Genomic DNA, 24322 nt, shown 5'->3' with positions numbered 1-24322 from the left:
TTATCATTCTGTTGTTGGTCTGTTTTCCTTTTTTCCTCTAAGTTTATTCTTGAAAATTCCTTTTCATCTTTAAATTTTTTTTCAAATTCCATCTTCTTATGTTTAACAAATATGCTTTCATCAGTCATTTCTTTCTTTATTTCAATCATTGACTTGATTATTCCAAAATGTAAAGCAATATTTTAGAATAAAAAATAATTTATACTTAGTTGGTTTACATACTAATTGTTTGACCTTGAGAATATTGCCACATCTTTCTAAGGATATGCATATTTATGCATAATTGTGAGGACTGGACATCTAAATGTAGTCTCATAATCATTTAGTCTTTCAATAAGCATTAATGAAACACCTACTATGTGCTAGGAATGGGATATTTTGATAGTGCCTGACCTGATCAAGACTAGAATGAGAACAAAAGTCCACACCTAAACCTTAGGCTACAATCTGAGTCTCAATACAGGGCACATCATAGTGCACTGAGCTCTGCAAGCCATCAGCACTCTCAAACGGTGATTTAATCAGCAAAGGAAGGTGGCTTTCAGAGCTTCTAGCCCACAGGTCATCATACCACCTTGAAGAACTGAAGAATATAGAAATCCAGAAAAAGACCTAAGGGTAGCATCAAGGAAGAACTGAAGTTTAAAAGGATACCCTTTCTACAGAGCTTACCTTTATAATAAAATTGAAAATCAAGAAAATGACTGGAAAAAATTAACAAAAATTTAAAAAAAACTAATAGAAAAATTTTATAGAGATAAACAAGAGCAAGGCACAGATACTGAAAGGGAAAGTGAAAGCAAAGCAAACATACAAAACTTCAAAGAAAAATTTGAATTGGTCTCAGGCTCTGAGAGAGCTCAAAAAGGACTTAAAAAATCAATTAAGAGCATTAGAGGAAAAATGGGGAAGAGAAATGAAAGCAATAAGAGAAGAAAACATCAGAACTGGCCAAGTGAAAAAGGAGGTTCAAAAGCCGAAAGAAGAAAATCATTTCTTAAAAATTAGAATTGGGCAACTAGAAGCTAATGACTTCATGAGACATCAAGAAACAATAAAACAAGATCAAAAGAATGAAAAAACAGAAGAAAACATGAAATAACTCATGGAAAAGCAAGTGACCACAAAAATAGATCCATGAGAGATCAACTGGACTACCTGAAAGTCATGATTAAAAAAAGCCTGCAAAGCATAATATAAAAATTTTCAAAGAATATTGCTCTGATATTCTTGAACAAGAAAGCAAAATAGATCACCACTAGAAATAAATCACCAAATGACAACTTTTGGGAATATTATAGTTAAATTCAATAGTGCTCAAGCCAAGGAGAAAATACTGCAAGTATCCAGAAAGAAACAATTTAAATATCATGAATATACAGTCAGGATTATACAGGAGTTAGCAGCCTCCACATTAAAGGTTCAGAAGAATTGGAATATGATATTCTGGAAGATAAAAGATCTAGGTTTGCAACCTAGAATCACCTACCCAGAAAAACAGAATATACTCTTTCAGAGGAAAAAATGGTCACTTAATAAAATAGAAGATTACCAAGCATTCCTGCTGAAAAGACAAAACCTAAACAGAAAATTTGATATTCAAACATAATACCCTAGAAAACCACAAAAAAGGTAAGTTTTAAAAAAAAGAACATTTAAGGGATTCCATAAGGTCAAGCTCTATGTATTATTACATGGAAAAAATGACATTTGTAATTCTGAATTTTTTATCAGCATTAGAATAGTTAGAAGGAATGTATATGTATATATAATATAGTATAATATATATGTATATATAGACAGGATGAGGGAGTAAGCTGATAAAGATGAGATGATATGTGAAAACAAAAATCAGGGGAAGAAAAGATGATTGCACCTAGAAAAGAGAGAAGTGGAATGGGGTAAATTATCTTACCTAAAGAGAAGTGAAGAAATCTTACAGTGGAGAGGAAGATGAGAGTGGCAATGGGCAATGTTTAAACCTTATTCTCATCATAGTTGGCTCACAGAGGAAATAATAACCATAGTCATATATGTATAGAGTTATATCTTATCCTATAGAGAAGTAGGAGGGTAATAAATTAAAGGAGTGGGTAATAGAAGGGAGAAGGAAGTAAGAAATGATTATTAAAAGCAAAACACCTGTGAGAAGGGACAGAGTGAAAATAAGATGGAAGGAAATATACAGTTGGTAATCATAACTGTGAATGTTAATGGTGTGAACTCACCAATAAGAAGGTGGTATATTGAAGAGTAGATTAAAAATAAGAATTCTACAATATGTTGTTTCCAAGAAACACATTTGAGGTAGGGAGACACACACAGAATAAAGATAAGTGGCTGGGGCAGAATTTATTGTGCATTATCTGAAGTTAAGAAATAGGTATGGCAATTATGATCTCTGACAAAGTGAAAACAAAAATAGATGTGATTAGAAATTATATCTTGCTGAAAGGTACTATAGACAATGAAATAATATTAGTACTAAACATATATAGCAAAAATATTGTAGTCTCCAGATTTTTAAAGGAGAAATTAAATGAGCTTTAGGAAGAAATGGACAATAAAATTTTAATAGTAGGGGACCTCAGCTTTGCTTTTTTATATCTAGATTTTTAAAAAATTAACAAAAAAGAAGTAAAGGAAGTGAATGAAATTTTAGAAAAAGTTAGTATTAATAGATTTCTGGAGAAAATTGAATGGGAATAAATAGGAAAGTACCTTCTTTTCAGAAGTACAAGGCACCTATATGAAACTGACCATGTATTAGGACATAAAATCTTCATGATCAAATGCAGAAAAACAGAAATAATAAGTATATACTTTTCAGATCATAATACAATAAAAGTTGTAATCAAGAAGAGCCCATGGTAAAACAAAAATAAAATTAATAGGAAACTAAATTATCTAATGCTAAAAAAATGAGTGGGTCAAAGAACAAATTATAGAAATAATCAATAGTTTAATTAATGAGAATGAAGATGAGGAGACAACATAGCAGAATTAAGGGGATACAACCAAAGTAATACTTGGGAGAAAATTTATATTTCTTATCTCCTACATCAGTGAAATAGAGAAAATGTAGATCAATGAAGTCAGCATGCAACTAAAAATACTAGAAAAAGAACAAAATTTAAAATCCTCAAACACTAAATTGGAAATTCTAAAGCTTAAAGGGGAAATTAATAAAATGGAAAGTAAGGGAATTATTAATTGGTAACACATTTTTAAAAAGAGGTTATCACTAATGTTTACTGATAAGGGTAGTGATGTAGTCAAGGCTGTACTTCTAGTGATGAGAAATCAGTATTGGGTATACAGCTTTGAGAGTCATGTATAAAGTTGGGAGTTGAATCCACTAGCACTGATAGGATTCCCAAGAGGGAAAAGCTAAGAGAGTGATATAAGGACAAAATTTTAGGATAGGCATATATAGGTTATGAGGCATGGATGATATTTTAGTAAAAGATATTGAGAAGGAGCAAAGATTAGAAGGGGATTCAGGAGAGAATAATGTAACCAAAATCTAGTTGGTGGGAGTATCCAAGAGAAAGAGGGTGGTAAGCAGTGTCAAATAGTAGAGAAGGTATCAAAGAAGTTAAAAATAAGAGAATACCATCATATTTGGAATGAAGAGATCTGTGATAATTTTGACAGAGAAGTATTTTGAGTGATGAAGTGAGGGTTGAAATATATGTAAAATTTATAGGAGAACAGGTATTAGATAAGTTGTTATATTTTGTTTTTCATTTGATCTAGATATTTTTCCTGTTATTATTATAAATGTTCATCATTCTCCACAATATGCAATTCTTATATTTCACATCAAGAAATAGCATAGCATAATAGAGATCTGTCTTTGGAGCCAAACAAGACCTATACTCAAATTCTTCTTCCTTTGACACATACAGAATGGTGACCTTGGGCAAGACACATTAATTCTAAGTGCTCTGTCAAATCTCTGAAACTAAAAGTTGTTGAGAATTTACCAGCATGAATTGTTTTAGTGGGTTGGTTCACCTATGGCTTCACTATATCATTGAGTATACAGAATCTAATCTCTATAAATATTTTAATACAAAAAGTTTCAAATAATTTTATTTGTTTATATGGCACAATAAAGTGTTTATTTTCCATACCAGAAATAGTTATGTTCAGGATATTACTTGCAGAATTTCTAACTATGTTCATATGGTTAAGGGTTTATTTTGGTAAGTAGACTACTAGGTATTACCTATTGCATGCAGTCATTTTAAATGGAATTTCCTTTTCTGTCTCTTGCTGTTCAACTTTGTTAGTTGTAAATAGAAATGTTGGTGATTTATTTACGTTTATTTTGCATCCCAAATTTTTTCTAAAGTTGTTAATTGTTTCTATTGGTTCTTTGTTTGATTTCCTAGGTTCTTTCTCTATGTATACTATCATATCATCTGCAAGGAGTGATAATTTTGTTTTCTCATTGTATATTTTAATTCCTTAAATTTCTTTTTTCTAATATTATTGTTTCTAGTATAATATTAAATAGTGGTAAAATAATGGTCATTCTTACTTCATTCTTACTTCACTTCTCATCTTATTGGGGAGGATTCCAGTTTATCTTCATTATAAATAATGGTTGATAATGACTTAGATTGATGTCTTTTATCACTTTAAGGAAAGTTTTTTATTCCAGTGCTTTTCCACTGTTTTATAAGGAATGGGTATTGTATTTTGTTAAGGAATTTTTCTATATCTATTGAGATAATCATATTGTTTTGTTATTAATATGGTCAATTATGTTAATAGTGTTACTAATATTATAAACCCAGCTGGTCATAGTATATGATCCTTGTGATATAATACTGTGATCTCCTTGCTTTAGTATTTTTTTTAATTTTTGGATCAATAGTCATTAGGGAGATTGGTCTATTATTTTTCTCTCTATTTTGCCTATTTTGGGTGTAGGAACCACTACCATATTTGTGTCATAAAAAGAATTTGAAAAAAAATCCTCCTTCTCCTTTTTCCCAAATATTTTATGTAGCATTGAAGTTAATTGTTTTTTGAATGTTTGGTAAAATTCACTTGTGAATACATCTGATCTTGGAATCTTTTTGTAGAAAATTCTTTAATGGTTTATTCAATTTTTTTGGTAACGAGTTTGTTTAAGTATTCTACTTCCTCTTTTGTTAATCTGGATAGTTAAATTTTTTGTAAATATTCATCTGTTTCACATAGATTGTTAGATTTATTGACACACAGGCAAAATAGCTCCCAGTAATTGTGTTAATTTCTTCTTTGTCATTTTTACCATTTTTTCATTTTTGATATTGACAATTTGATTTTCTTCTTTCTTTTTTTGAATCAAATTAATCAGTGGTTTACCTATTATATTAATTTTTTGGAAAATCAGTTTCTTACCTTATTGATTATTTAAATGGTCTTCTTAATTTCAATTTTGTTTATCTCCACTTTGATTTTTAGTGTTTTCTCTCAGTTCAATTTATCTACTTCTTAGTGGGGAAGGTTGAGGTTCCTCACTAATAAGGTTTTCTTCTCAATTTCATCCTGTAATTCATGTAACTTCTCTTTTAAGAATTTAGATGCTATGTTATAAGGTGTATATATGTTTAACATTGATATTAGTCCATTGTCAATATTGCCTTTTGTCAAGACATAATTTGTTTCCTCATCTCTTTGATTTGATTTGATCAATTTTTACTTTTGGTTTGTCTGAGATTATGATTTTGTTTTATATTTTACTTTAGCTGAAGCAAAATAGATTCTGTTCCAGCCACTTACTTTTATTCTCTGTATCTCCCTGCTTTAAATATGTTTCTTGTAAATAGCATATTGTCAGATATTAGTGTTTAATCCACTTTATTATCCTTTTATGTTTTATTGGTTAGTTCATCCCATTCATATTCTCAGTTATGATTACTAGTTGTGTTTCCTTCTACCTTATTTCCCCCCTTTACCATTTTCTCTTTCTCCTTTTAGCCTTTCCCTATTCACAAAAGTTTTACTATTGAATATATAGCCTCAGGCTGTTTAGCAATAAGTTGGGCTACTTTCTGTTCTGCTTTTCCACTTTATTTTTTATTTGGGGTTTTTTGGAGTGTTTGGGCAAGACGAATATTCCTTAGTTTGACATCTTAGCTCCCTATGTGTAACTCTACCATATCTATTAATATTGATTTTTCACAAGTCCAAAAACATTGTTTTATAATTATTTAATCACTGTAGAAAATAATCATTAGTCTTTAATACCTAGAGTTTCTGATACCTTTCCATTCAATCTCTAAAATAAATCAAATTTATCTAATGATAGGATATAAAGGAACATAGAACACATTAGGCCCACTGAGGAAAAAGCAGCCCTAAAAGAAATGCTAGTAAACTTGTCTGAGACTCTTGGCTAGGCCAAACTTGGTACATAGCTGTGAGCTGCTGTCTAGGCTGAAAATCAGATATGGCTTCCTCCCCAATATGGTCATCATAAAACCTTGAGTCTTTCCTTTTTTTGAAGAGGAAAGAAGCCTTTGTAATATCATGACTGAAGAACCAGACCTTTCTTTCCCCAAGTTTTGCAGAACAGATTAGCTGTCACTCTTTCTTAATTTGCTTACATCTATAGAGTAACTCTGGAAATGTTCTTTGGAAAAGTCATTTCATAAACAATATTCTGTGAGAAAACAATTCCTCCTAAATATGATATATTGCTTAAGATTTCTATAAAAATCTTTCTCTTTGTCAGAATAAATGGAGTTGAACAATAGCAATCATTGTGTTGTGTGTCTCTCTTGCTCTGGTCCTTTTCAGTTATGTAGCTCTAGCTTTTTAAAATGTCTCTCTCTCTCTCTCTCATTCTCCCTCTCTCTCTCTTCTTTCTCTTTCTTTTTCTCTTTCTCTTACTTGGAGTTGGTCTCCTTGTAAGCTGACACTCTCACCACATAGCTGTAACTGCAGGAACTGACCCCAAGACCTGGCCCTCACATTCAGTCATCCATCACCTGATAATAATTAGCTTACATTAGATTATTTCTTTTAATTTAAATATTTACAAGTATTTCTCTTGGGTTCAACTTCATTAGACCAATCATCAGAACCACTGCTCCAAAACATCTTTTTTAACTGATACAATCCTCTCTTCTGAAAAAAAAATCATGCCATCAATCTTATCTCTAAGGTCCATCCTAGTCCATAATTTCTTGTTTCCTTCTTTCTTCTTATGCATTTAGGTATCATCAAGGAAAACTATGCAAACTAGGTGGTGTTTCTTTCCTTCTTCACATTCCATATTCTTTTATTTTGCACATCTCTAAAAATCCATATCTCCAACTTTCTGGCTGATATCCAGTCCTTTTCTAGAGACAAATATGAAAAAAGAAAAATTATGTTGTTTTTTTTTTTCTAAATACTAAAGTCTATGCTTTGAATCTATATTTTTTTCTTCTTCCATGAGTTCTGCCTGGCCTGTACATGGTCTCCTTTTCTTTATCCTGCAACTCCACGTCTGGTTGCTGCTTCTGCTCTAAATCTTGACTGTTTCTCATGTGGACCATTCATTCCCATAAGAGATTCTACTTTCTCTCCATAAAAAATCCTTCAAAGCAGGTAAGAACAGCTTTTTTTCCCCAGAAAACTTTCCCAGACACTTTAGAAGCCTTATCTTCAAAGGTCATATAAGGAGTTAATAAAAGTGTCAGGATTACCACTTTTGTTATTTGACTACTATTTCAGTATTATTTTGTGATATCTTGCCTGTGTCATTGCAATAATCTCTAAAAGGTCTCAGTATATCCTTTCTATCACGTCTCTAAAACACTATAGATCTGTCAAAATTTATGTGTTACCATTAAACCCAAGAAACTTCAATGTTTCCCCTTTCCTCAAATACAAACTCCTATATAAAATCTATTTTCTCTATTCTGACTCTATTTTGTCTTTCTCAATTGATTCCTCCTTACAATCCCCCCAAATAGGTCTCCCTGACGTACTGTGTAGAAAACATTCTATAAGAAAGGCATCCTTCCCTAATCAGGTCTTAGTTTTATAAACTCTTATTAACAATTTTGTTTCATAACTATTTCAGGTATGCATTTGTGTTATTTTAATTATTCTTCTATACTGGCTTAATTCAGAAAATATTTATTAACTGATGCTTTACGTACTGAGCTAACATAAATAAAATTAGAATTAAGTTGCCTTGGATAAGGTTAAACATAAATCACTCTAATTTCTGATCAATACTGGCTGCATAGAAATTGTGACATTGAAATTGCAGAGTGGAATTCACAAAATGGCATAGAATATATGGCTAAGTGAGGTTAAGTACTAAAGTTAGCTTTCTATCCAAATGTAACTTCATTAAAGAGATAACTTTTGCTATTTTGACTTTCCTACAAATGGGAAGACCTATTTCAAAGTTACTATATGTTACCCCTTGAACTTCTTGGATCAGTTACCAGCACCCAGTAGAAGTTTCTTAACATACTAGAAACAATACGATTTATTTAATAGTTCTTCTCTCAGGGTTGAATTGATAACTTTTGAGGGGGCAAGTCACTAGAGATACTATGAGTCATATCTTTCCAGCCTGAGAAGAGAGGCCTTTTTATTAAAATTGAGACCAGACAAGGGTCTATAGACCTACTATTGACAAAGGTTCTACTATAAACAAAGATAAAAAATTCTCCAGAAAGAGAGATGAGAAATTTATAGAAATAAAACATGGATAGAGAACATGTTGGTAAGAAGTAAGAGTAGCAGCTACAATATTAGTCAGATGTGGCAGATGGAGGACACTTTCAAGGAAACTGACTTTAAACTCAATGGTATCTCTAGACTTTTCTTTTCCTTAGCTTTCAACTTTTCTTGGTAAAAAAAATCAATAGGGTATCTAAATTCTGGATTTTGAGAGAAATTATTTGAATAGTACTGAATCTTTTAATCTTTTTTTTTATCATGGTATGTAATAGTTTATAATGTTCATTGTTAAGATTTTCTTTGCTATCTAAACATTTTACTAACTGGTTATTTAACTTTAAAAAATAATTTGACAGATAAAAAGATAATTTTAATTGCATCCTGATATTATGGTTATTATTGTTATTATTATTATAGGTAATTTAATGAGAGCGAAAAGAAACCTGTGGATACTTGATGAAAAGAAATTCATCTGCCTGAGAGATCACTCTTTAGCTTAGTAATCAATAGATTGCCTAGGAGCTTAGAGTATTTTATTATTTTTTCAGTTTGTATTTTAATGTTGTTTTTAAATTTTATCTTTTTTTTTCTGCAGATTTAAAAGAAACATATAAACCTTAGACCTTCTTCACTTTAGCATAAAATCCTCAAAAACAAAACAAAAAAAAATGAAAAAATGCCAACTCCATTAATTTCCAAACAGACTTAGTCTTTAGTCCCAAGATCCTTGGAGTTTCTTTCCTTCTCTGAAAAGAGAAAGAGAGAGATATAGGAAGTTTCCTGACTTCATGAAAATGTGAAATTCTCAGTCAGTCATACAGAATGGAGACGAATATTCTTAAATAATCTAAACTGAGGATGTGCCTATGTATATAAAATGTGTTTTTCATCTTTTCATACATATTGCTCTCAAAAGTGACTTCTGTGGATTTGCAAAAGAATGAAACATTCTAGATAGTCAAGTAATAATGTATACATACATTTAAGTCTCATGACTCCTTCATGACAGGACTTGTACTGGAAACCAGAAAACCAAATATAATTTAAGAATAAGAAGAAGTCATGTCAAGATACCTATGTAAGTTTTATAAAACATTCCCATTACAACAGATGCAACTTTAGGGAGAAAAAATTACCTTCTCATAGAATTTTCTTTATGTTCATACATCTAGCTCACTGTTTTATTAATATCCCATGGTAAATATGTTATTTCCCTCATTGAAATTCATGTTTGGTTCCTGGCTTCACATTTGTTCACTTTGATGCACATTGACATCTACTTATCAGATATTCCATTTCCCCTACAAACTACTTGACAATAGGCTATGATCTTGGTTGCTATATGTCTTCTCATGGCATTGCCTCCTTCTTTAAATATGTGCCTCCATATAAATATGGGTCTTTTAGTCTTTCTTAATTTTATTTCCTGTAATGACTATAACTGGGAGTTATTAGAATCTTAATTAAAATTATGCCTTTGAATTCCCTGATGCTTTAACATAAACTCTATTGATTATAACCCTTACAGCTCTGTTAATTCTTTGTGCGATGGTATGAGAATTATAGAATTACAGAATCATAGAACTGGAAGGGATCACACTGGCCTTTTGGATTAACTTGTGCATAATCCAGAACCCTTTCCACAGCATACCTGAAATAACAGTCACCAAGACTTTCCTTAAGATACACATCTACCAAAAATGAATGCATCTTTGTAATATTTTATTCAAAACTATTGATAGATTATATTTTGACACCATAATCATGTTTTATTCAACAATCTTCCTTCCCTTAACCAAAATTTGAGAAAAAACCAATATAACAAATAGTACTCATAGTACATAAAACATTCCAAATGTTTTTTATTAGGAAATTAGTTCTAAAACTTGTCACTTGCAACCAAACATGGTCACAGTATTTGACCAGAATTCTGTTGCCTTTTAGTCTTGTCTTCAATGACGTTCTTTTGATTTACTTTTAGCTAGAAGTTATTCCTTATAATAAACAAAACTAAATCTGCCTCTTTGAAACTTCCATCTACCTGTCCATGTTATTCCATATGTGAAAGGAGAAATCTTCACCACCAGTCTTCAGACATTTAAAAAAATTCTTCTCATTATCTTTCTACATCTTTTCTTCTTTTGGCTAACTCTCCTCCTTCACCTCATCCATCTTTGACATATCCAAATTTTTCACCATTTGGTTCCCTTCCTCTGTCTATTCTCCCAATTTTGACTTCTAGAGAGGAATATTATACTTTAGATGTCATCTGAACAGGAGAGCACCATAAAACAGAATTATTATTTTCCTAGACATAGCTAATATGCCTGTATTCATACAGTAGGTTCGTATACTAACTTTGGGAACTACCAAAGCCCCTGATGAAAAACACTGAATTTGCCATTTACTAAAATCCTTAATTTATTTTTTTCCAGGCAAACATTTATTTAGCCATACTTTCCTCTTCTTGTATTTGAGCTGAATATATGAAACATTATGAAATATTTATATTTCCCTCTATTAAATTTTGTCTTTTTTTCAGTTTGCCCTATCATTTTAGTTTGTTGAGAACTTTTTGAACCCTGTTTATCCAACATAATGCTTCCACCATTGTGTCATAATAATATGTCATAATCTTGACTTTCATTACATTGTCCAAGAAATTATTAAAAGTAAATACATAAGTAGCAACAGAATTAGGAACAATTCAAGGAGGACAATATGAGAATCATCTTTTTATGTAGATATGCAATAAAATCTGACCAATCTGCTCTGAATGAACATAAATCCATTATTGTCTAGTCCATCCCTTTCTATAAAAGTCTTGTACACTTCTGCGGCCATGAAGTTTCAAGCTCATTTGAAAAAAAAATAGATATTTGTCTCCTTATCCAATAAAGAGTAATGGACACTTCCTTAACCAATGTTACACAGGCAAAAACTTCAGAAACTTTATTTTCCTATAATCCATATAAATGTGAGTCGAGTCTGAAATCATAATTTGTGCTGCAGTAAGCACATATCCTTTTACTACTGAAAGTCTAATCTTTCAGAATGGATATTATGATGTAGTCTGCTGCTGAAGTAAATGTTATAGATCCCATGACATTTGGAAGGAGAAAAAAACCACTAAGGTCTATTGCTTAACATTTTCTTTTCAGTTAAAAAAAAAAAGCAGCTTGGTTTAATGGCCTAAACTCAGTTTCAGATAGTCAATGAAATTTATTCTCTCTTATTTGTTATTTTAGAAAATTTTTCATTAACTTGAATAGGCCTTTAGAGCCACATCAGTTTTTCCCCTCTTTAAATTTCATTCTTCTTTATAATAGCAAGGGAAAGATATGACATTATTTCATGCAAAAGCATGATTCATAGTACTCGTCCTTTAGTAACAGAAAATTTCTCCTTTTATTGAGCATACATAACTATGCAAAAGTTTTCCCTTCAAACTACAATATTTGAATACAAGTCCTACCAATTACATATAGTTTGTAAAACTTTGGCTAAGTAAAAGGGTATTAAAGAGTCTTAGCAAATAACAATCACTAGTCAGAGTTCTCAGTATATAGTATCATCTCCTATTAAAATTATTATTCATTCTAGAATTTTCAATAGAGGTCCTGTTTCTCAAAGATAATATACCATAGTTGACCCCAAATAAAATTAGAAGGCTTTCCTTCCCTAATATCAAAACATCATTTCAATACCTTCCTCTGTTCTTTTGGATAGGACAGAACCTACTGCTTTAATCTTCTGCTTCAACTTAGTTTACTTTCTTGGATTTTATTTTTCATTTTCCTTCATTTCATTTTCATTTTTATTAACTTATATTATTTACATTTATCATGCCCCAGACAATGTGAAAGTACTCTCCCTAAACAAAAAGGGATCTGGGGTTTTATGCGCTAATCAAGTCCTGATTCAGCCTTCTTAGTCATCTTGTTCAGAAGAGAAATTCAACATTTTATAAGTATTAAAAATATAGGGGCGAATTAAAGCTAGCTTCAACCAAATGTTTATTGTCAAATTGTTATTGGGAGCATTTACATTTTAGAAATCAGCAAAACAACTAATCAGGGCTTAAATTCTTGTTTTGTTGATTTCTAGACTTGAAACCTGATACCAATAGTCTTTAAAATGTTTAATGTTGTCAGAAAGCTCATTTTTAAATATTTACCTCCAGACTCTCTCAGTGGACTCCCTCTAGGGCTGAACTTTTTTCTACTTTTGGGGAGTCCAAAGTAAGTAATAGATTTTGGGGAAGAAGGGAAGGGATATTGAACATCTAAGGGCTAGCAGTGATTCTAAATTATTAAAAATATAAGACATGGTGTCATAATGAGATTAAACCTACACTGCCTATTTATTTATTTATTTATTTGTTTGTTTGTTTATTCATTCATTCATTTATTTATTTATTCATTCATTCATTCATTTATTTATTTGTTATTAATTTTATTACAAAGATATTTTATTTTACTAATTACATGTAGTAACAAATTTCCACATGAGTTTTCTGAAGTTATATGACCCAAATTGTCTCCCTCCCTCTTTTCCCTCCTATCTCTTGGAGCTGACAAACAATTCAATTTGGGTTATACATGCATTATCATGCAAAACATTTTCAAATTGTTGATTTTTGTAAGAATAATCATATAAAACTGAAACCTCAAATAAATTAAGGTAAAAAATTATATGCTTTAATCTGTATTCCAATTCCAACAGTTCTTTCTCTGGAGGTGGATAGCATTCTTTGTCATAAGTCAAAGGGGATAATTAAAAAACATTTTTAAAAAATATTTTCCTATGTTTACATATTTCATTTTCTTTTCCTTCCCTCTGCCCTCCTGGATGCAATAAGCACTTTTGTTGGGTTATACAAATGTTATCACTTATACCTATTTCTGTATTATTAATTTTTGCAATATAGCAATCTTTTAAAACCAAAACCCCAAATGATGTCATTTGTTTTTCCTGTATTTCTACTCCCACAGTTCTTTCTCTCAAGGTGGATAGCATTCTTTCTTATAAGTCCCTTGGGATTGTCTTGTATTAGCAAAGTCCATTACATTTTATTGTTCTAAAATGGTTCACTTTCTGTGTATAATGTTCTCTTGGTTCTGCTCATTTCACTCTGCATCAGTTCCTGGAGGTTCTTCCAGTTCATATAGAAATCAAGCAATTCATCATTACTTACAGCACAATAGTATTCCATCACCATCATAAACCACAATTTGTTCAGTCATTTGCCAACTGAGGGACAACAAAGGGGATAACTTTGGAGGAACTTTCAGGGAAGAATTCAGTGAACTGATACAGAGTCAGGTGAGCAGAATTAGGAGACAATTTACAGATTAAAAGAAACATTGTAAAGATGTGTAACTTTGAGTGATTTAACTCTGATCAATGCCAAACCCAAACCAAGCCAAACCAAAATCAAACATGGAAAAACATTTTGGAAGGTGTGGGGGTGACATGACCAATGCAGAAATTGTTTTTTCTTGACTATGCATATGTTACAGAAGTTTTCTTTTTCATTTTCTTTGGGAGGCAGAGTGACGTAAAGAGGTGAATAAATAGATTTAAACTAACTTAAAAATAAAATGAAAAAATTTGTTTTATTATTATTTTTTAATTTAGAATATTTTCCCATGGTTACATGATTCATGTTCTTTCCCTCTTCCCAAATCCCTCCCCCCAATTTTTAGATTAATCATTAAAAGTGTAAACACCACTACTTAATTCTCTAGTGGGAGAGGTCTGTAACTCACATGTGTAAGAGTGGGTGATGAATTAGAATTGACTGACTGCTCCCTGGGCAGTCCTAAGCAAAGCATTTGTTGTGAATGGATAAGTAAACTAGAAGGAAAGCACAGGAAGTAATGCAAAAGAAGCATCTTTAAAAGGGAGTGACAACTTCCTGTGAGTTAGTTCTTTTTTGGTTTCTGGAGCTAAAGCTCAAGTGGGTATTTTGCTCTTCTCTTTGGTATGGACTGGACCTGGAGGAGCTCTGGCTGGGACCTTGGACTTGGTGAGACAGTTCTTAAATCTCTCCCTTAGAACTACACGTGGTGAGTTTAAAGACTGACTCTTTCTGAATTTCTCTGAAGGAACTCTCCTTTCAAGATAGGCTGCATGATTGAAGCTTTTGCTTCATTTGATCCGTGGCCCATGGCCCTTGGCTCAAGGCTGAGCCTTTTCTGGCTGAGGACTAATCAGCCCTGCCTGGGTTGAGCCAGGGACTGGAGCAAATTACTTAGTACATTAAGCTAGATCTCTTACTCTACTCGCTTCTCATCTCTCTACTTCCACTTTCTTTTATATTTTATAAATAAGTTACTAAAAATCATTTTAGAATTGATATTCATTAAATTCTGTGGTGACCACCCCTTTAAATATTTAGTCCATCCAAAACCCTAATTTTCTCCTTTACAATGGTACCTGATTGTTAGAGCTACTTTGGATTTCCATTACAAGGTTTTTAACTGATATTTTACTTTACCTACTGAAACATCATTTAGCAAATTGTGATCACAGGATATTAAATAGTATCCTAGTGGCTTAGAAAAGTTATTGAAGTTTCTAAAGTGCTTCATATATTTCCACAAAAAAAGCTCATGTGCTAGGGAAATCTCAGATCATTACATACCTTTAAATGCAAATACTATCACACAGTATGTATATTTTCAATTAAGATTTAACCATATCTTGAGGAGAAATATAAATTAGATTGAACAAGATAGAAAAATGGTGAAACGAGTTCTTTTGCTTTGCAAAACAATGCCAGAACATTTTGAGGACATGGAAAATGGAAGAAAGACTAAATCTGGACTAAGTTCTTTGTTCTTGATATCATTTAGAACATAAAAGCATTGTTCCTTTCAAGAGTTATTTTTAAGTATGTTCTAAAAGTGCACATAGGAGAGATTTTAAGTAATCAGCTTCTATTTTTACCCATTTTTAACCATTGTAGCATTTAAAATATACTGTTCTTTAATGAGGCTATATGCTGATAATCTAGCAAATGTAATTTCCACTCATGCTATCCAGTTATAACTCAGCTGTACTATACAGAGAAACTAGTAATTAGTTTCTCAAAGTGAAATAATCTAACTCATTCACACATGAATGGATTGGGAACTGAATGTTCTGAAGTAAAAAGCACCCAATACATGGCTCTATCCCTAACTTACCCCCTTTCAAGTGAGTTGCTGAGCCAACAATTGCATGAGTTCTTAATTACAGGGTATCCCCTATGGGGCCATATGGCAGACCTGCCTTATTTATCACAGTTCACTTTTGGTTATCATAGCATGAACTCAGGAAGGAATCCTTTGTGCTATATAAATTTCAAAACAAAACAAAGGAAAAATGCTTTATCTTCCTGTGGAACCATTTCAAGATCAGATATTCACTTTGTAACTATTTTTTTTAGGAAGAGGTCTATGTGAGTTAAATTTGTTTTGAGCTGTTTTGTTAAATATTTGTTTGCTTACTTTACCCTATGCTATGCTGCTCTAGTCATTCATGATTGCCCATACTGGTCATGTTAAAAAAAAGTAAAAGCAGAAAATGACCTTCAGGGGTTTTTTCGTTTTACCAAAGTCAAGAATAAGAAAGTGAGTGGTATTAGGGCACTGTTATACATCAAGGTGAAAATTATTAGATTCTTCCCCCTGTGAACCCAATGAAGTCTCTGGAGAGACATATTATAGACAAGGCAAGAACAACTATTTTACATTACTTGTATATGTCTCCATGAATCTGGATAGAACTCAGTGATACTGCTTTTAATTATTATATTCATCTTATCAGCAAAACAAAATTCTACATGGACGGCCCAAAGGGCTCTCTTTACACTTTCCCCCCCTTAAATTAACATCAACTGTGACCTTGAAAATCACACTGATTAAGTTGCTGATTTGAAACTATCTGGACTATTCAATTAACTTGTCTATACCCCCAACCTCCTAATCTTATAGTTTACATGTTCATAAAGACTTTACAGTTCATATTTTCCTTCCCAGTTTTATTTCATTTCAAAGGACACTTATAATCACAACTAATTTCCTTTACCTTAAATTGCAATGCTTGAATTTTAAGTATTTTTTAAATATCTATTTTTAACATGACAGCTTTCTTCTGACATTAGAAAGTTTTAGGGTCTAAGCTCCAAAGGGCTTAAGAAACTTTAAATTTCATGAACTTTGCAATAGTTACTAATACTCAATTTATGCTTCTCTTTACTAAGGTTTTATTCATGAATCCCCATTCCTGGAACTTAGCACTTCTTCTGCCCAGAGCCAGAGGAACAGAAATAATTAAAAATGATGCTTGATATCTCAGAATGCATTTTTAGAGGCAAACATTTAAACATACCTTTCCTCAGATTAATTTTAGCATTATATCATATTACGTATATATATATATATACCTCACCATATTGACTTTCTCTCAATCTCCACCTCTTAGAAACCCCTAGAAATGTATCACATCAGCTCAAGGACCACCACTTCAAGCTTTTTGTTTGTTTGTTTTTGTACACTTCTCTTCTCTATCCTTCTAGCTGATAGTTTTTCTTTACTTCCAATGTTACCTTTCATCTATTTTACATCTATATTGAATAAACTGATTTATATCTATTTTTCTTCTTCCACTAATATGAATGCTTAATGGAGACAGAGATTGTTTTGCCTTTTCTTTATAATTCCAGTGTATGCTAGAATGCCTGACACAATAAATGATTTAAAAATTCTTGTAGAGGAAAGCTATGTGGCTCACTGGATTGAGAATCAGGCTTAGAAATGGATGATCTTGGGTTCAAATATGGCCTCAGGCATTTCCTAGCTGTGTGACCTTGAGCAAGCCACTTAACTCCCACTGAATAGCCCTTAGCACTCTTCCTTGGAACCAATACATAGTATTGATTCCACGAGAGAAAGTAAGGATTTAAAATTTTTTCATAGATTGATTCTCAAACTTCTTAAAACAAAGCAAATATACTGATGCTAATTTTGTTCAACTAATTTTTAGAAACTGTGGAGAATTTCTGCTAAAAATGGCATACATTTATTAATTTTTTAAATGCTTCAAATTATTTCAATAGGACATTTTCAAAGATGTCAATTTTAATTATTATTCTCTATTGAATGACCTATAGACTATAGTCAATAACTTTGTATTACTAAGGATTCATTGCATATACTAATTATTATATTATTATTTTGACTTGGGTTTCATTATTAGAGAATTACAAAAAATACTTAGGTTATACGTAGCACCACTGGTAGGCTTTTAAAACATAATGTTCTCATTCAAGTATGCATTTCAGACATACCAATGGCTGGAAAAATACTTTTATTAATAACACATAATAGCAAGATCTTTTTTATTTTTTTGGACACTACCTTTATAAACCTTTGTAAAAGTCATTTGTGAAAGTCATTTGACACAATATCAAAATAATTTAAATATTGTTGAATGGGATAAAAATGACCACCCACCCCTAATTTCAATTAGGAAACTAGAGTCAGAAAATAGGAGTAAAAGTGGCAGTTGTGTATTTATTTTACTGATGAGAAAGGCAAATGCCCTAATGGCAAATGCAATGCCTAGATGCAAAACCAAACATTTTATAGGTCCCTAATGTGTGACTCTGGAACCCCTATCCCCCATCAGGCTCCTACCTTGAGCCTTGACTTACAATCTGAAGCCCTGGGGTAGGTTAAGTGTTTGGTGAGGCACAAAAGGAGTGTTACATTAACATTACTTTAACATTCTTAAGAGATAAAGAAACAACTCAGTGGTAAAGTGCCCTTGAATCAGGGGCTTTTGTCTTTTATTAGTTCCTTTTAGAGGCTTGTTCTGGAGTCTTTAGATAAACAGTAAACAAAAGGTCATTGAAATTTAAATCAGACTGCCATTCCATTCTAGACTGGGCCTATTTGGGGATTTTAAATGGAGCTTTTCACTTGTAGAATATTGGGGTACAGATCAAATGTTTACTTTTGAGAAATACACACACATCTTCTTTCATTCATTGCTCATAGCTTCAACAGTATCTTTAGGCTTTAAGTTAAAAAATTTAACTATTTGTCATATTAAAAATACTTAGCATTTTCTCAGAAACAATGAGATGTAATAGAGTAAGTTTTTAAAGACCTTTTATATAAGACATTTGCACATTCACAGATTCTTCCTTCTCATTTTTATATTCTAACTTCTTTTTCCCTCTCCCCATTACTTTAATTTCATTGTGTTGTTCAGAGTGACTCCTCAAAGTAAAGGAGTTTTTGAAAATTATTTATCCAAAATGATGATTTCATTTGTTTTGTTCCTTCAGAGGCAGAAGGATGGTCAAGTACTATTTACAATGTGATTCAAAGAGTTTCTATTCTACCTCTCACATTCACAAATTTAGACTAGAGATTCCAAGAGGTAGTTAGGAGTTTCATTGGATCAAACACTCAGAACTGAAAGGGAATTCCTAGCTGGAGATGATATAGGCCAAGCCCCTCATTTTAGGTATGAGGATTCTGATGTTCACAAAAAAAGATAAGACTTGAGAAAGAAAATTTCAGACAAGTTGAAAAAATTTTTCCCAAAAAAAAAATCTTAAAAAGAAATATGATCTTTGAGGAAAAGTAAGTAGGTCAGTCTGAAGAGTACAAATCATATTAATTTTAAAGAATTTTTTTTCATTCACATTCTACTATTTTGTTGACTTGAAATTTTGTAATTCTCTCATCAGACTCATTTTAAACTTCAAATTTAAGGTAAGCTTCCCTAAAATATCACAATCTGCCCACTCCATAATGTCCCAATAATTGGGGCCAATCAGGTGAGACCATGAACAAAAAAACTCACTGGATATTTTTGTAAATACATTTTTTAAAAGCCTCAGGGTTTTGTGTGTGTGTGTGTGTGTGTGTGTGTGTGTGTGTGTGTGTGTGTGTGTGTGAATTCTGATTTGAACAGAATAGCATAAATTGTTTACTGAGTTGTAGATCATTGAGTCAAATGCTGAAATGAACTTTAGAAGTCTTATCATTTAGCTTTCTGATTTTATAGATGAAGAAATTGAGAAAAAGAACATATGTAGTTCTTAGACTTCTAATCCATTAGTCCTTCTTCTAATCCATTGATTCCTATTACATCACATTATCCTTCATTTATACTGGAATCTGATGGGCAAATTGAATAACTAAAAGCCAGATCAATAATTCCTCATACTCAAAATAATTATTCAATATGATGCAACAAAAAGCATGCCCCAAAACTAAAATCATTCAACACAAAATGAATGCCAGTGACATTGTAGTTGGCTGCATTACTCATCTGTGATCAGTGAATGTATATAGTAGTTTTAATGTTCATATATGCAACTGTCTTTATTAAGTGACCTAGAATGGGAAAGCATTTAACATCAAAAGAATGTAGACTTTATTTGCATATGGAATATGTAAATGTTTTTTCAGACTTATGTTGCCTTGGAACTCAAAAATATACTTCAAAAACTTATTTTCAAATACATTTAGGTTTTCTTTTTCCTCATTTTCTCAAATCTTGTCAATAATATATTTTTAAAACATTATTTTCTGTCTTAGAATCAATACTTTGCATTGGTTCCAAGGCTGAAGAGTGGTAAGGACTAGGCAATGGGTTTTAAGTGGTTTGTCTAAGGTCACACAGCTAGGAAGTGTCCAAGGCCAAATTTGAACACAGGATTTCCTATCCATGGACCTGACACTTAATCCACTCAGCCACCTACTTGCCCTCTGAAAAGCATATTTTACAATTTTTTAATGACATACATTTTGTTTACATTATGTTGATTCATATTTTGTACATATTTGCTTTTTTCTTAATTTAACAAAATAACTAATCTCTTAAAGATTTATTACTAAAAGTATTTTTAATAACAATGGAACTAATTTCGTATTTGAGTAAGAAGCCTGGAAGGGAAAATAAAATCAAGTATTCCTAAACTGTTAGGTTGTTTTTGAAGGTGATAGTTTTTTTTTAAAAAGTAATTCCCCTGCTGATGTTTCCCCAAATCATGGAAGTATATGGTAATAGACTCTCTGCCCAGGAGCAGTTATTTCATTCCAGAAGTCCAAACATAATGAAAAGAGGACCGTGCACTAAAATTTTGACCCTAAGTAGGAGAGTTTATTTTAATCTCAACTAAAATGGTAAAGATCATAAAGGCAAAACCACATTTAAAAAATATTGCCTTAGATAACCCAAGTGAGCTCTTCCCTAACATGTACTATAGAGAAATTAACCATGAAACTGAAGGGCATCTGAATTTAAATTATAAATTCAATCATGACCCCTGAGACAGAAATTTAATACTTTCCAATCAGTTGATTGACTATTTTACATGTATGGAATTTTACAATTACTTATCTATCTTGTTATATTACATAAATATGAAATATACATTTTTTATAGTGAGAATATATGTAAGAAAATGGAACAGTGAGTGAAGTCTTCAACAGTTTAAAATGTGAATGGACTGTTTCCTCAGGTCACTGATGAAGAATGTTGGATGGACTGGTAGATGAAGCTGTGGGAAACGTGTCCAGGAAGAATTTGAACAAAAACACTGACAATGATGGTATGTCAATCACCATGGCACAGACTGTCTTCTCTCCATATGATATTAGGAAAGTTTTGCATCTCAGAACATTATAACTCATTGCTCATACAAGTAATATCACCCCAGGATTAAAAAAAAAATTCTCTGGCCTTGCAAAGAACATGCCTTTTGCTCCTAAATCATTTCTTCCTGTGAAATGAAATCTGTGGAAAATCTAAGTCAATATAATAATTAATGCTCTATACTCAACAAGTGAGAGTTAGCAGTAAATGCTGCATGAACAATCCGATTCTGAAACTTTTGATTTTGAGAAAAAAGCAAGCATTCCTTTATATAAAACGGAAAATAGTTTGGAGAGTGAACATCAAACAAATGAAAGTCTGTCCAAAAGAAGCATTAGGTCATATGCATATTCTTCTTTAAAGCTTATTATATAGCATTACTTATATAATCCTATTCTGTCTAATGTGTTCAGTACTTATTTTCAAAAATAGAATAGAATTTTGCATTTTATAGTGCTATTTAAAGTTATCATAAAATGTATTACAATTATGCATTTGAAATTGATAGCATAGCAATTGCATAAATGTATGTGGCAGCTTTTGTCAGTTCAAGAATAGCTCACCTATAAGATTGGGCACTCAAGTTTTATTGGAAATGGAAATACAGTGTTGTCTTTTTTTTTTTTTTAAATGCTATGCTTTCTTTCAGAGTAAATTAAAAACCATTAGAAATAGCAAGGGTCAAGAATCCTGAGCCACTGGTTATTAGAAATTTATTTACCATTTGATCTTTAAGTAGAAAAATTCCATTTTCTTTATGAATGATGAGATGATACCCTATCAAAACTAATGTCCTGGGAATTCTATTGATTACACTGAAATCCCATAGGGGGGAGAGGTTTTTAAAGTACAACTAAATATAGCAGGTATTGAAATGCTCCTTTTAGTTTTATAATGAAAATAAGCTTTTCCTAAAAGCTTTTTAAAAATCTCCAGTTTTATTAGAATCACAAAGTCTTAGTGATTGTATAATAATATTAAATCAAAACTTTATTAGTAAGGGAATGAATCTCAATATGACCACTTCCATTTTTTAAAAAATCCTAATTCTCTTCTGATTAATTCTGATTCTCCTTTCTTTCTTTTCTCCTATTATTTCTTACAGTACCACAACCTCAAATATTTTACAAAATAAATAAAAATTAAAATTCACTGTAAGTTCTTCTTTCATTCTGACTTTTTAAAAAATAACAGATAAAAATAAAATACATTCCTTAAGTTCATAGCAAATGAAAAGGGGCAAACAGATATGACTATCAATTAAGGAAAGAGACAGAGAGAGAGACAGAGGGATAGAGACATTCTTCAGGAAAGAGTAGACAGTTTTCAGTACTGAATTAAGATTTATCTTTGTTTGCATGAGGATATATACTGATGATTTTTTAATTTTTTTAAACCCTTAACTTCTGTGTATTGCCTCTTAGGTGGAAGAGTGAGCAATGGGGGTCAAGTGACTTGCCCAGGGCCACATAGTGGGAAGTATCTGAGGCCGGATTTGAACCTAAGACCTCCCTTCTCTAGGCCTGGCTCTCAATCCACTGAGCTACCCAGCTGCCCCAATACTGATGATTTTTTAATGCAACTTTCAAAGTGTTATTACCTATTTATGTTCACTATACAAACATCTTAACATTGCCCTTCAGGTAAAATGCAATTATGATTATTCTCAGATTGTGATGCTTTATATTTCACTGGGAGAACATTTCTGTTTAACAGGTAGAATTTGTAGCAGTTTAAGATAAATGAAGGGGAAGCTAGGTGGCACAATGAATAGAGTGTCAGCCTTGGAGTCAGGAGTACTCATCTTCATGACTTCAAACCTGGCCTTAGACATTTATTAGCTATGTGACCCATAGCAATTTATTTAACTCTATTTAGCTCAGTTCCTCATGGATAAAAATGAGCTAGAAAAGAAAATGGCAAGCCATTCCAGTATCTTTGCCAACAAAAATCAAGATTTATCACAGAGGCTCAAAATAACTGAACAGCATTTATAAGTATCTTGACATTATTGAAATTCTTATCTTTCTCTTTTCTGTAGTATCTAACACTATACATTGTATATAGACAATTTCAATTCATCAGTAAACATTAATTATGCTCCTACTATATGCCAAATACTAGGATAAAGTCTTAGAAATAAAAAAAAGCAATAATAGCCCTTGCCCTCAAGAAACATATGTTACAATGGAGGAAGGATAATGTATATATAATAAGTCAAATGAATTCTTTTTAAGATAGTCTGGTAGGGAGGGTAATGACACTTAGATGGAGTAATGATCAAGGAGAGTTTCATTAGTACTCAAATTGATACATGAAAGGAATAAAGAATTCCAAGAGCCACAGATGAGAAGGATGTGAAATCCAATCAAGGTATATAGTTAATAAATGTTTGCTGAATTAATTAAGATTTATTCTGCAGAATAAAAAGAAAAGGAAAAAATTGAGGATATTGTATTATTGATTTTCAAATATTTTAAGAATTTGTCTCATGAAGTCTATTATTCCATTAGACTATTTCCTTTTTGAAATCAAGAACAGAACTAATATCTTTATTTGGGTTAAAAAGAGGTCGATTTTAGGTCATTAAAAGGAATTGTTCTCTCTGAGTTGTTTTTAAGGGATTGGAATATCTTGCACTATACTTAGTTGTTATCACTAGAAGTGTTTAGTTAGAATTTTGATAGCTACCTGTCTGATATACTTGCAAAGTATATTTGGGAAATAGCTTTAACTGGAAGACCACAAGATCCCCTTCAGTGTACTATGTTTGAGGTTCACCTGATCAATGTTTTTTAATTTTAAGAATCCCAGCTATGTTCTACTATATCTACTTGATGCAATTTGTACAATGCTATCTTCAAAGACTACCATATGTAATAAATATGATTTTGATTTGAACTCTGTGTTGGACATTCAGGTGATTGTGGCAAACACATTGGATGAGCATCCATTTCTTTTCACGCTT

The 24322-nt window shown here is 31.7% G+C and overlaps 1 pseudogene; it reads right to left on the bottom strand.

Annotated features, from left to right (window-relative positions):
- Positions 1-435: 435 nt before the first annotated feature.
- LOC123252929 overlaps positions 436-24322 on the bottom strand; it is a 148251-nt pseudogene continuing 124364 nt past the window's right edge.

Source organism: Gracilinanus agilis, chromosome 1, assembly GCF_016433145.1.
Source record: "Gracilinanus agilis isolate LMUSP501 chromosome 1, AgileGrace, whole genome shotgun sequence".
Classification (NCBI taxonomy): domain Eukaryota; kingdom Metazoa; phylum Chordata; class Mammalia; order Didelphimorphia; family Didelphidae; genus Gracilinanus; species Gracilinanus agilis.
The sequence above is the reverse complement of the archived record's forward strand: the minus strand, read 5'-3'. Positions and strand labels throughout refer to the sequence as shown.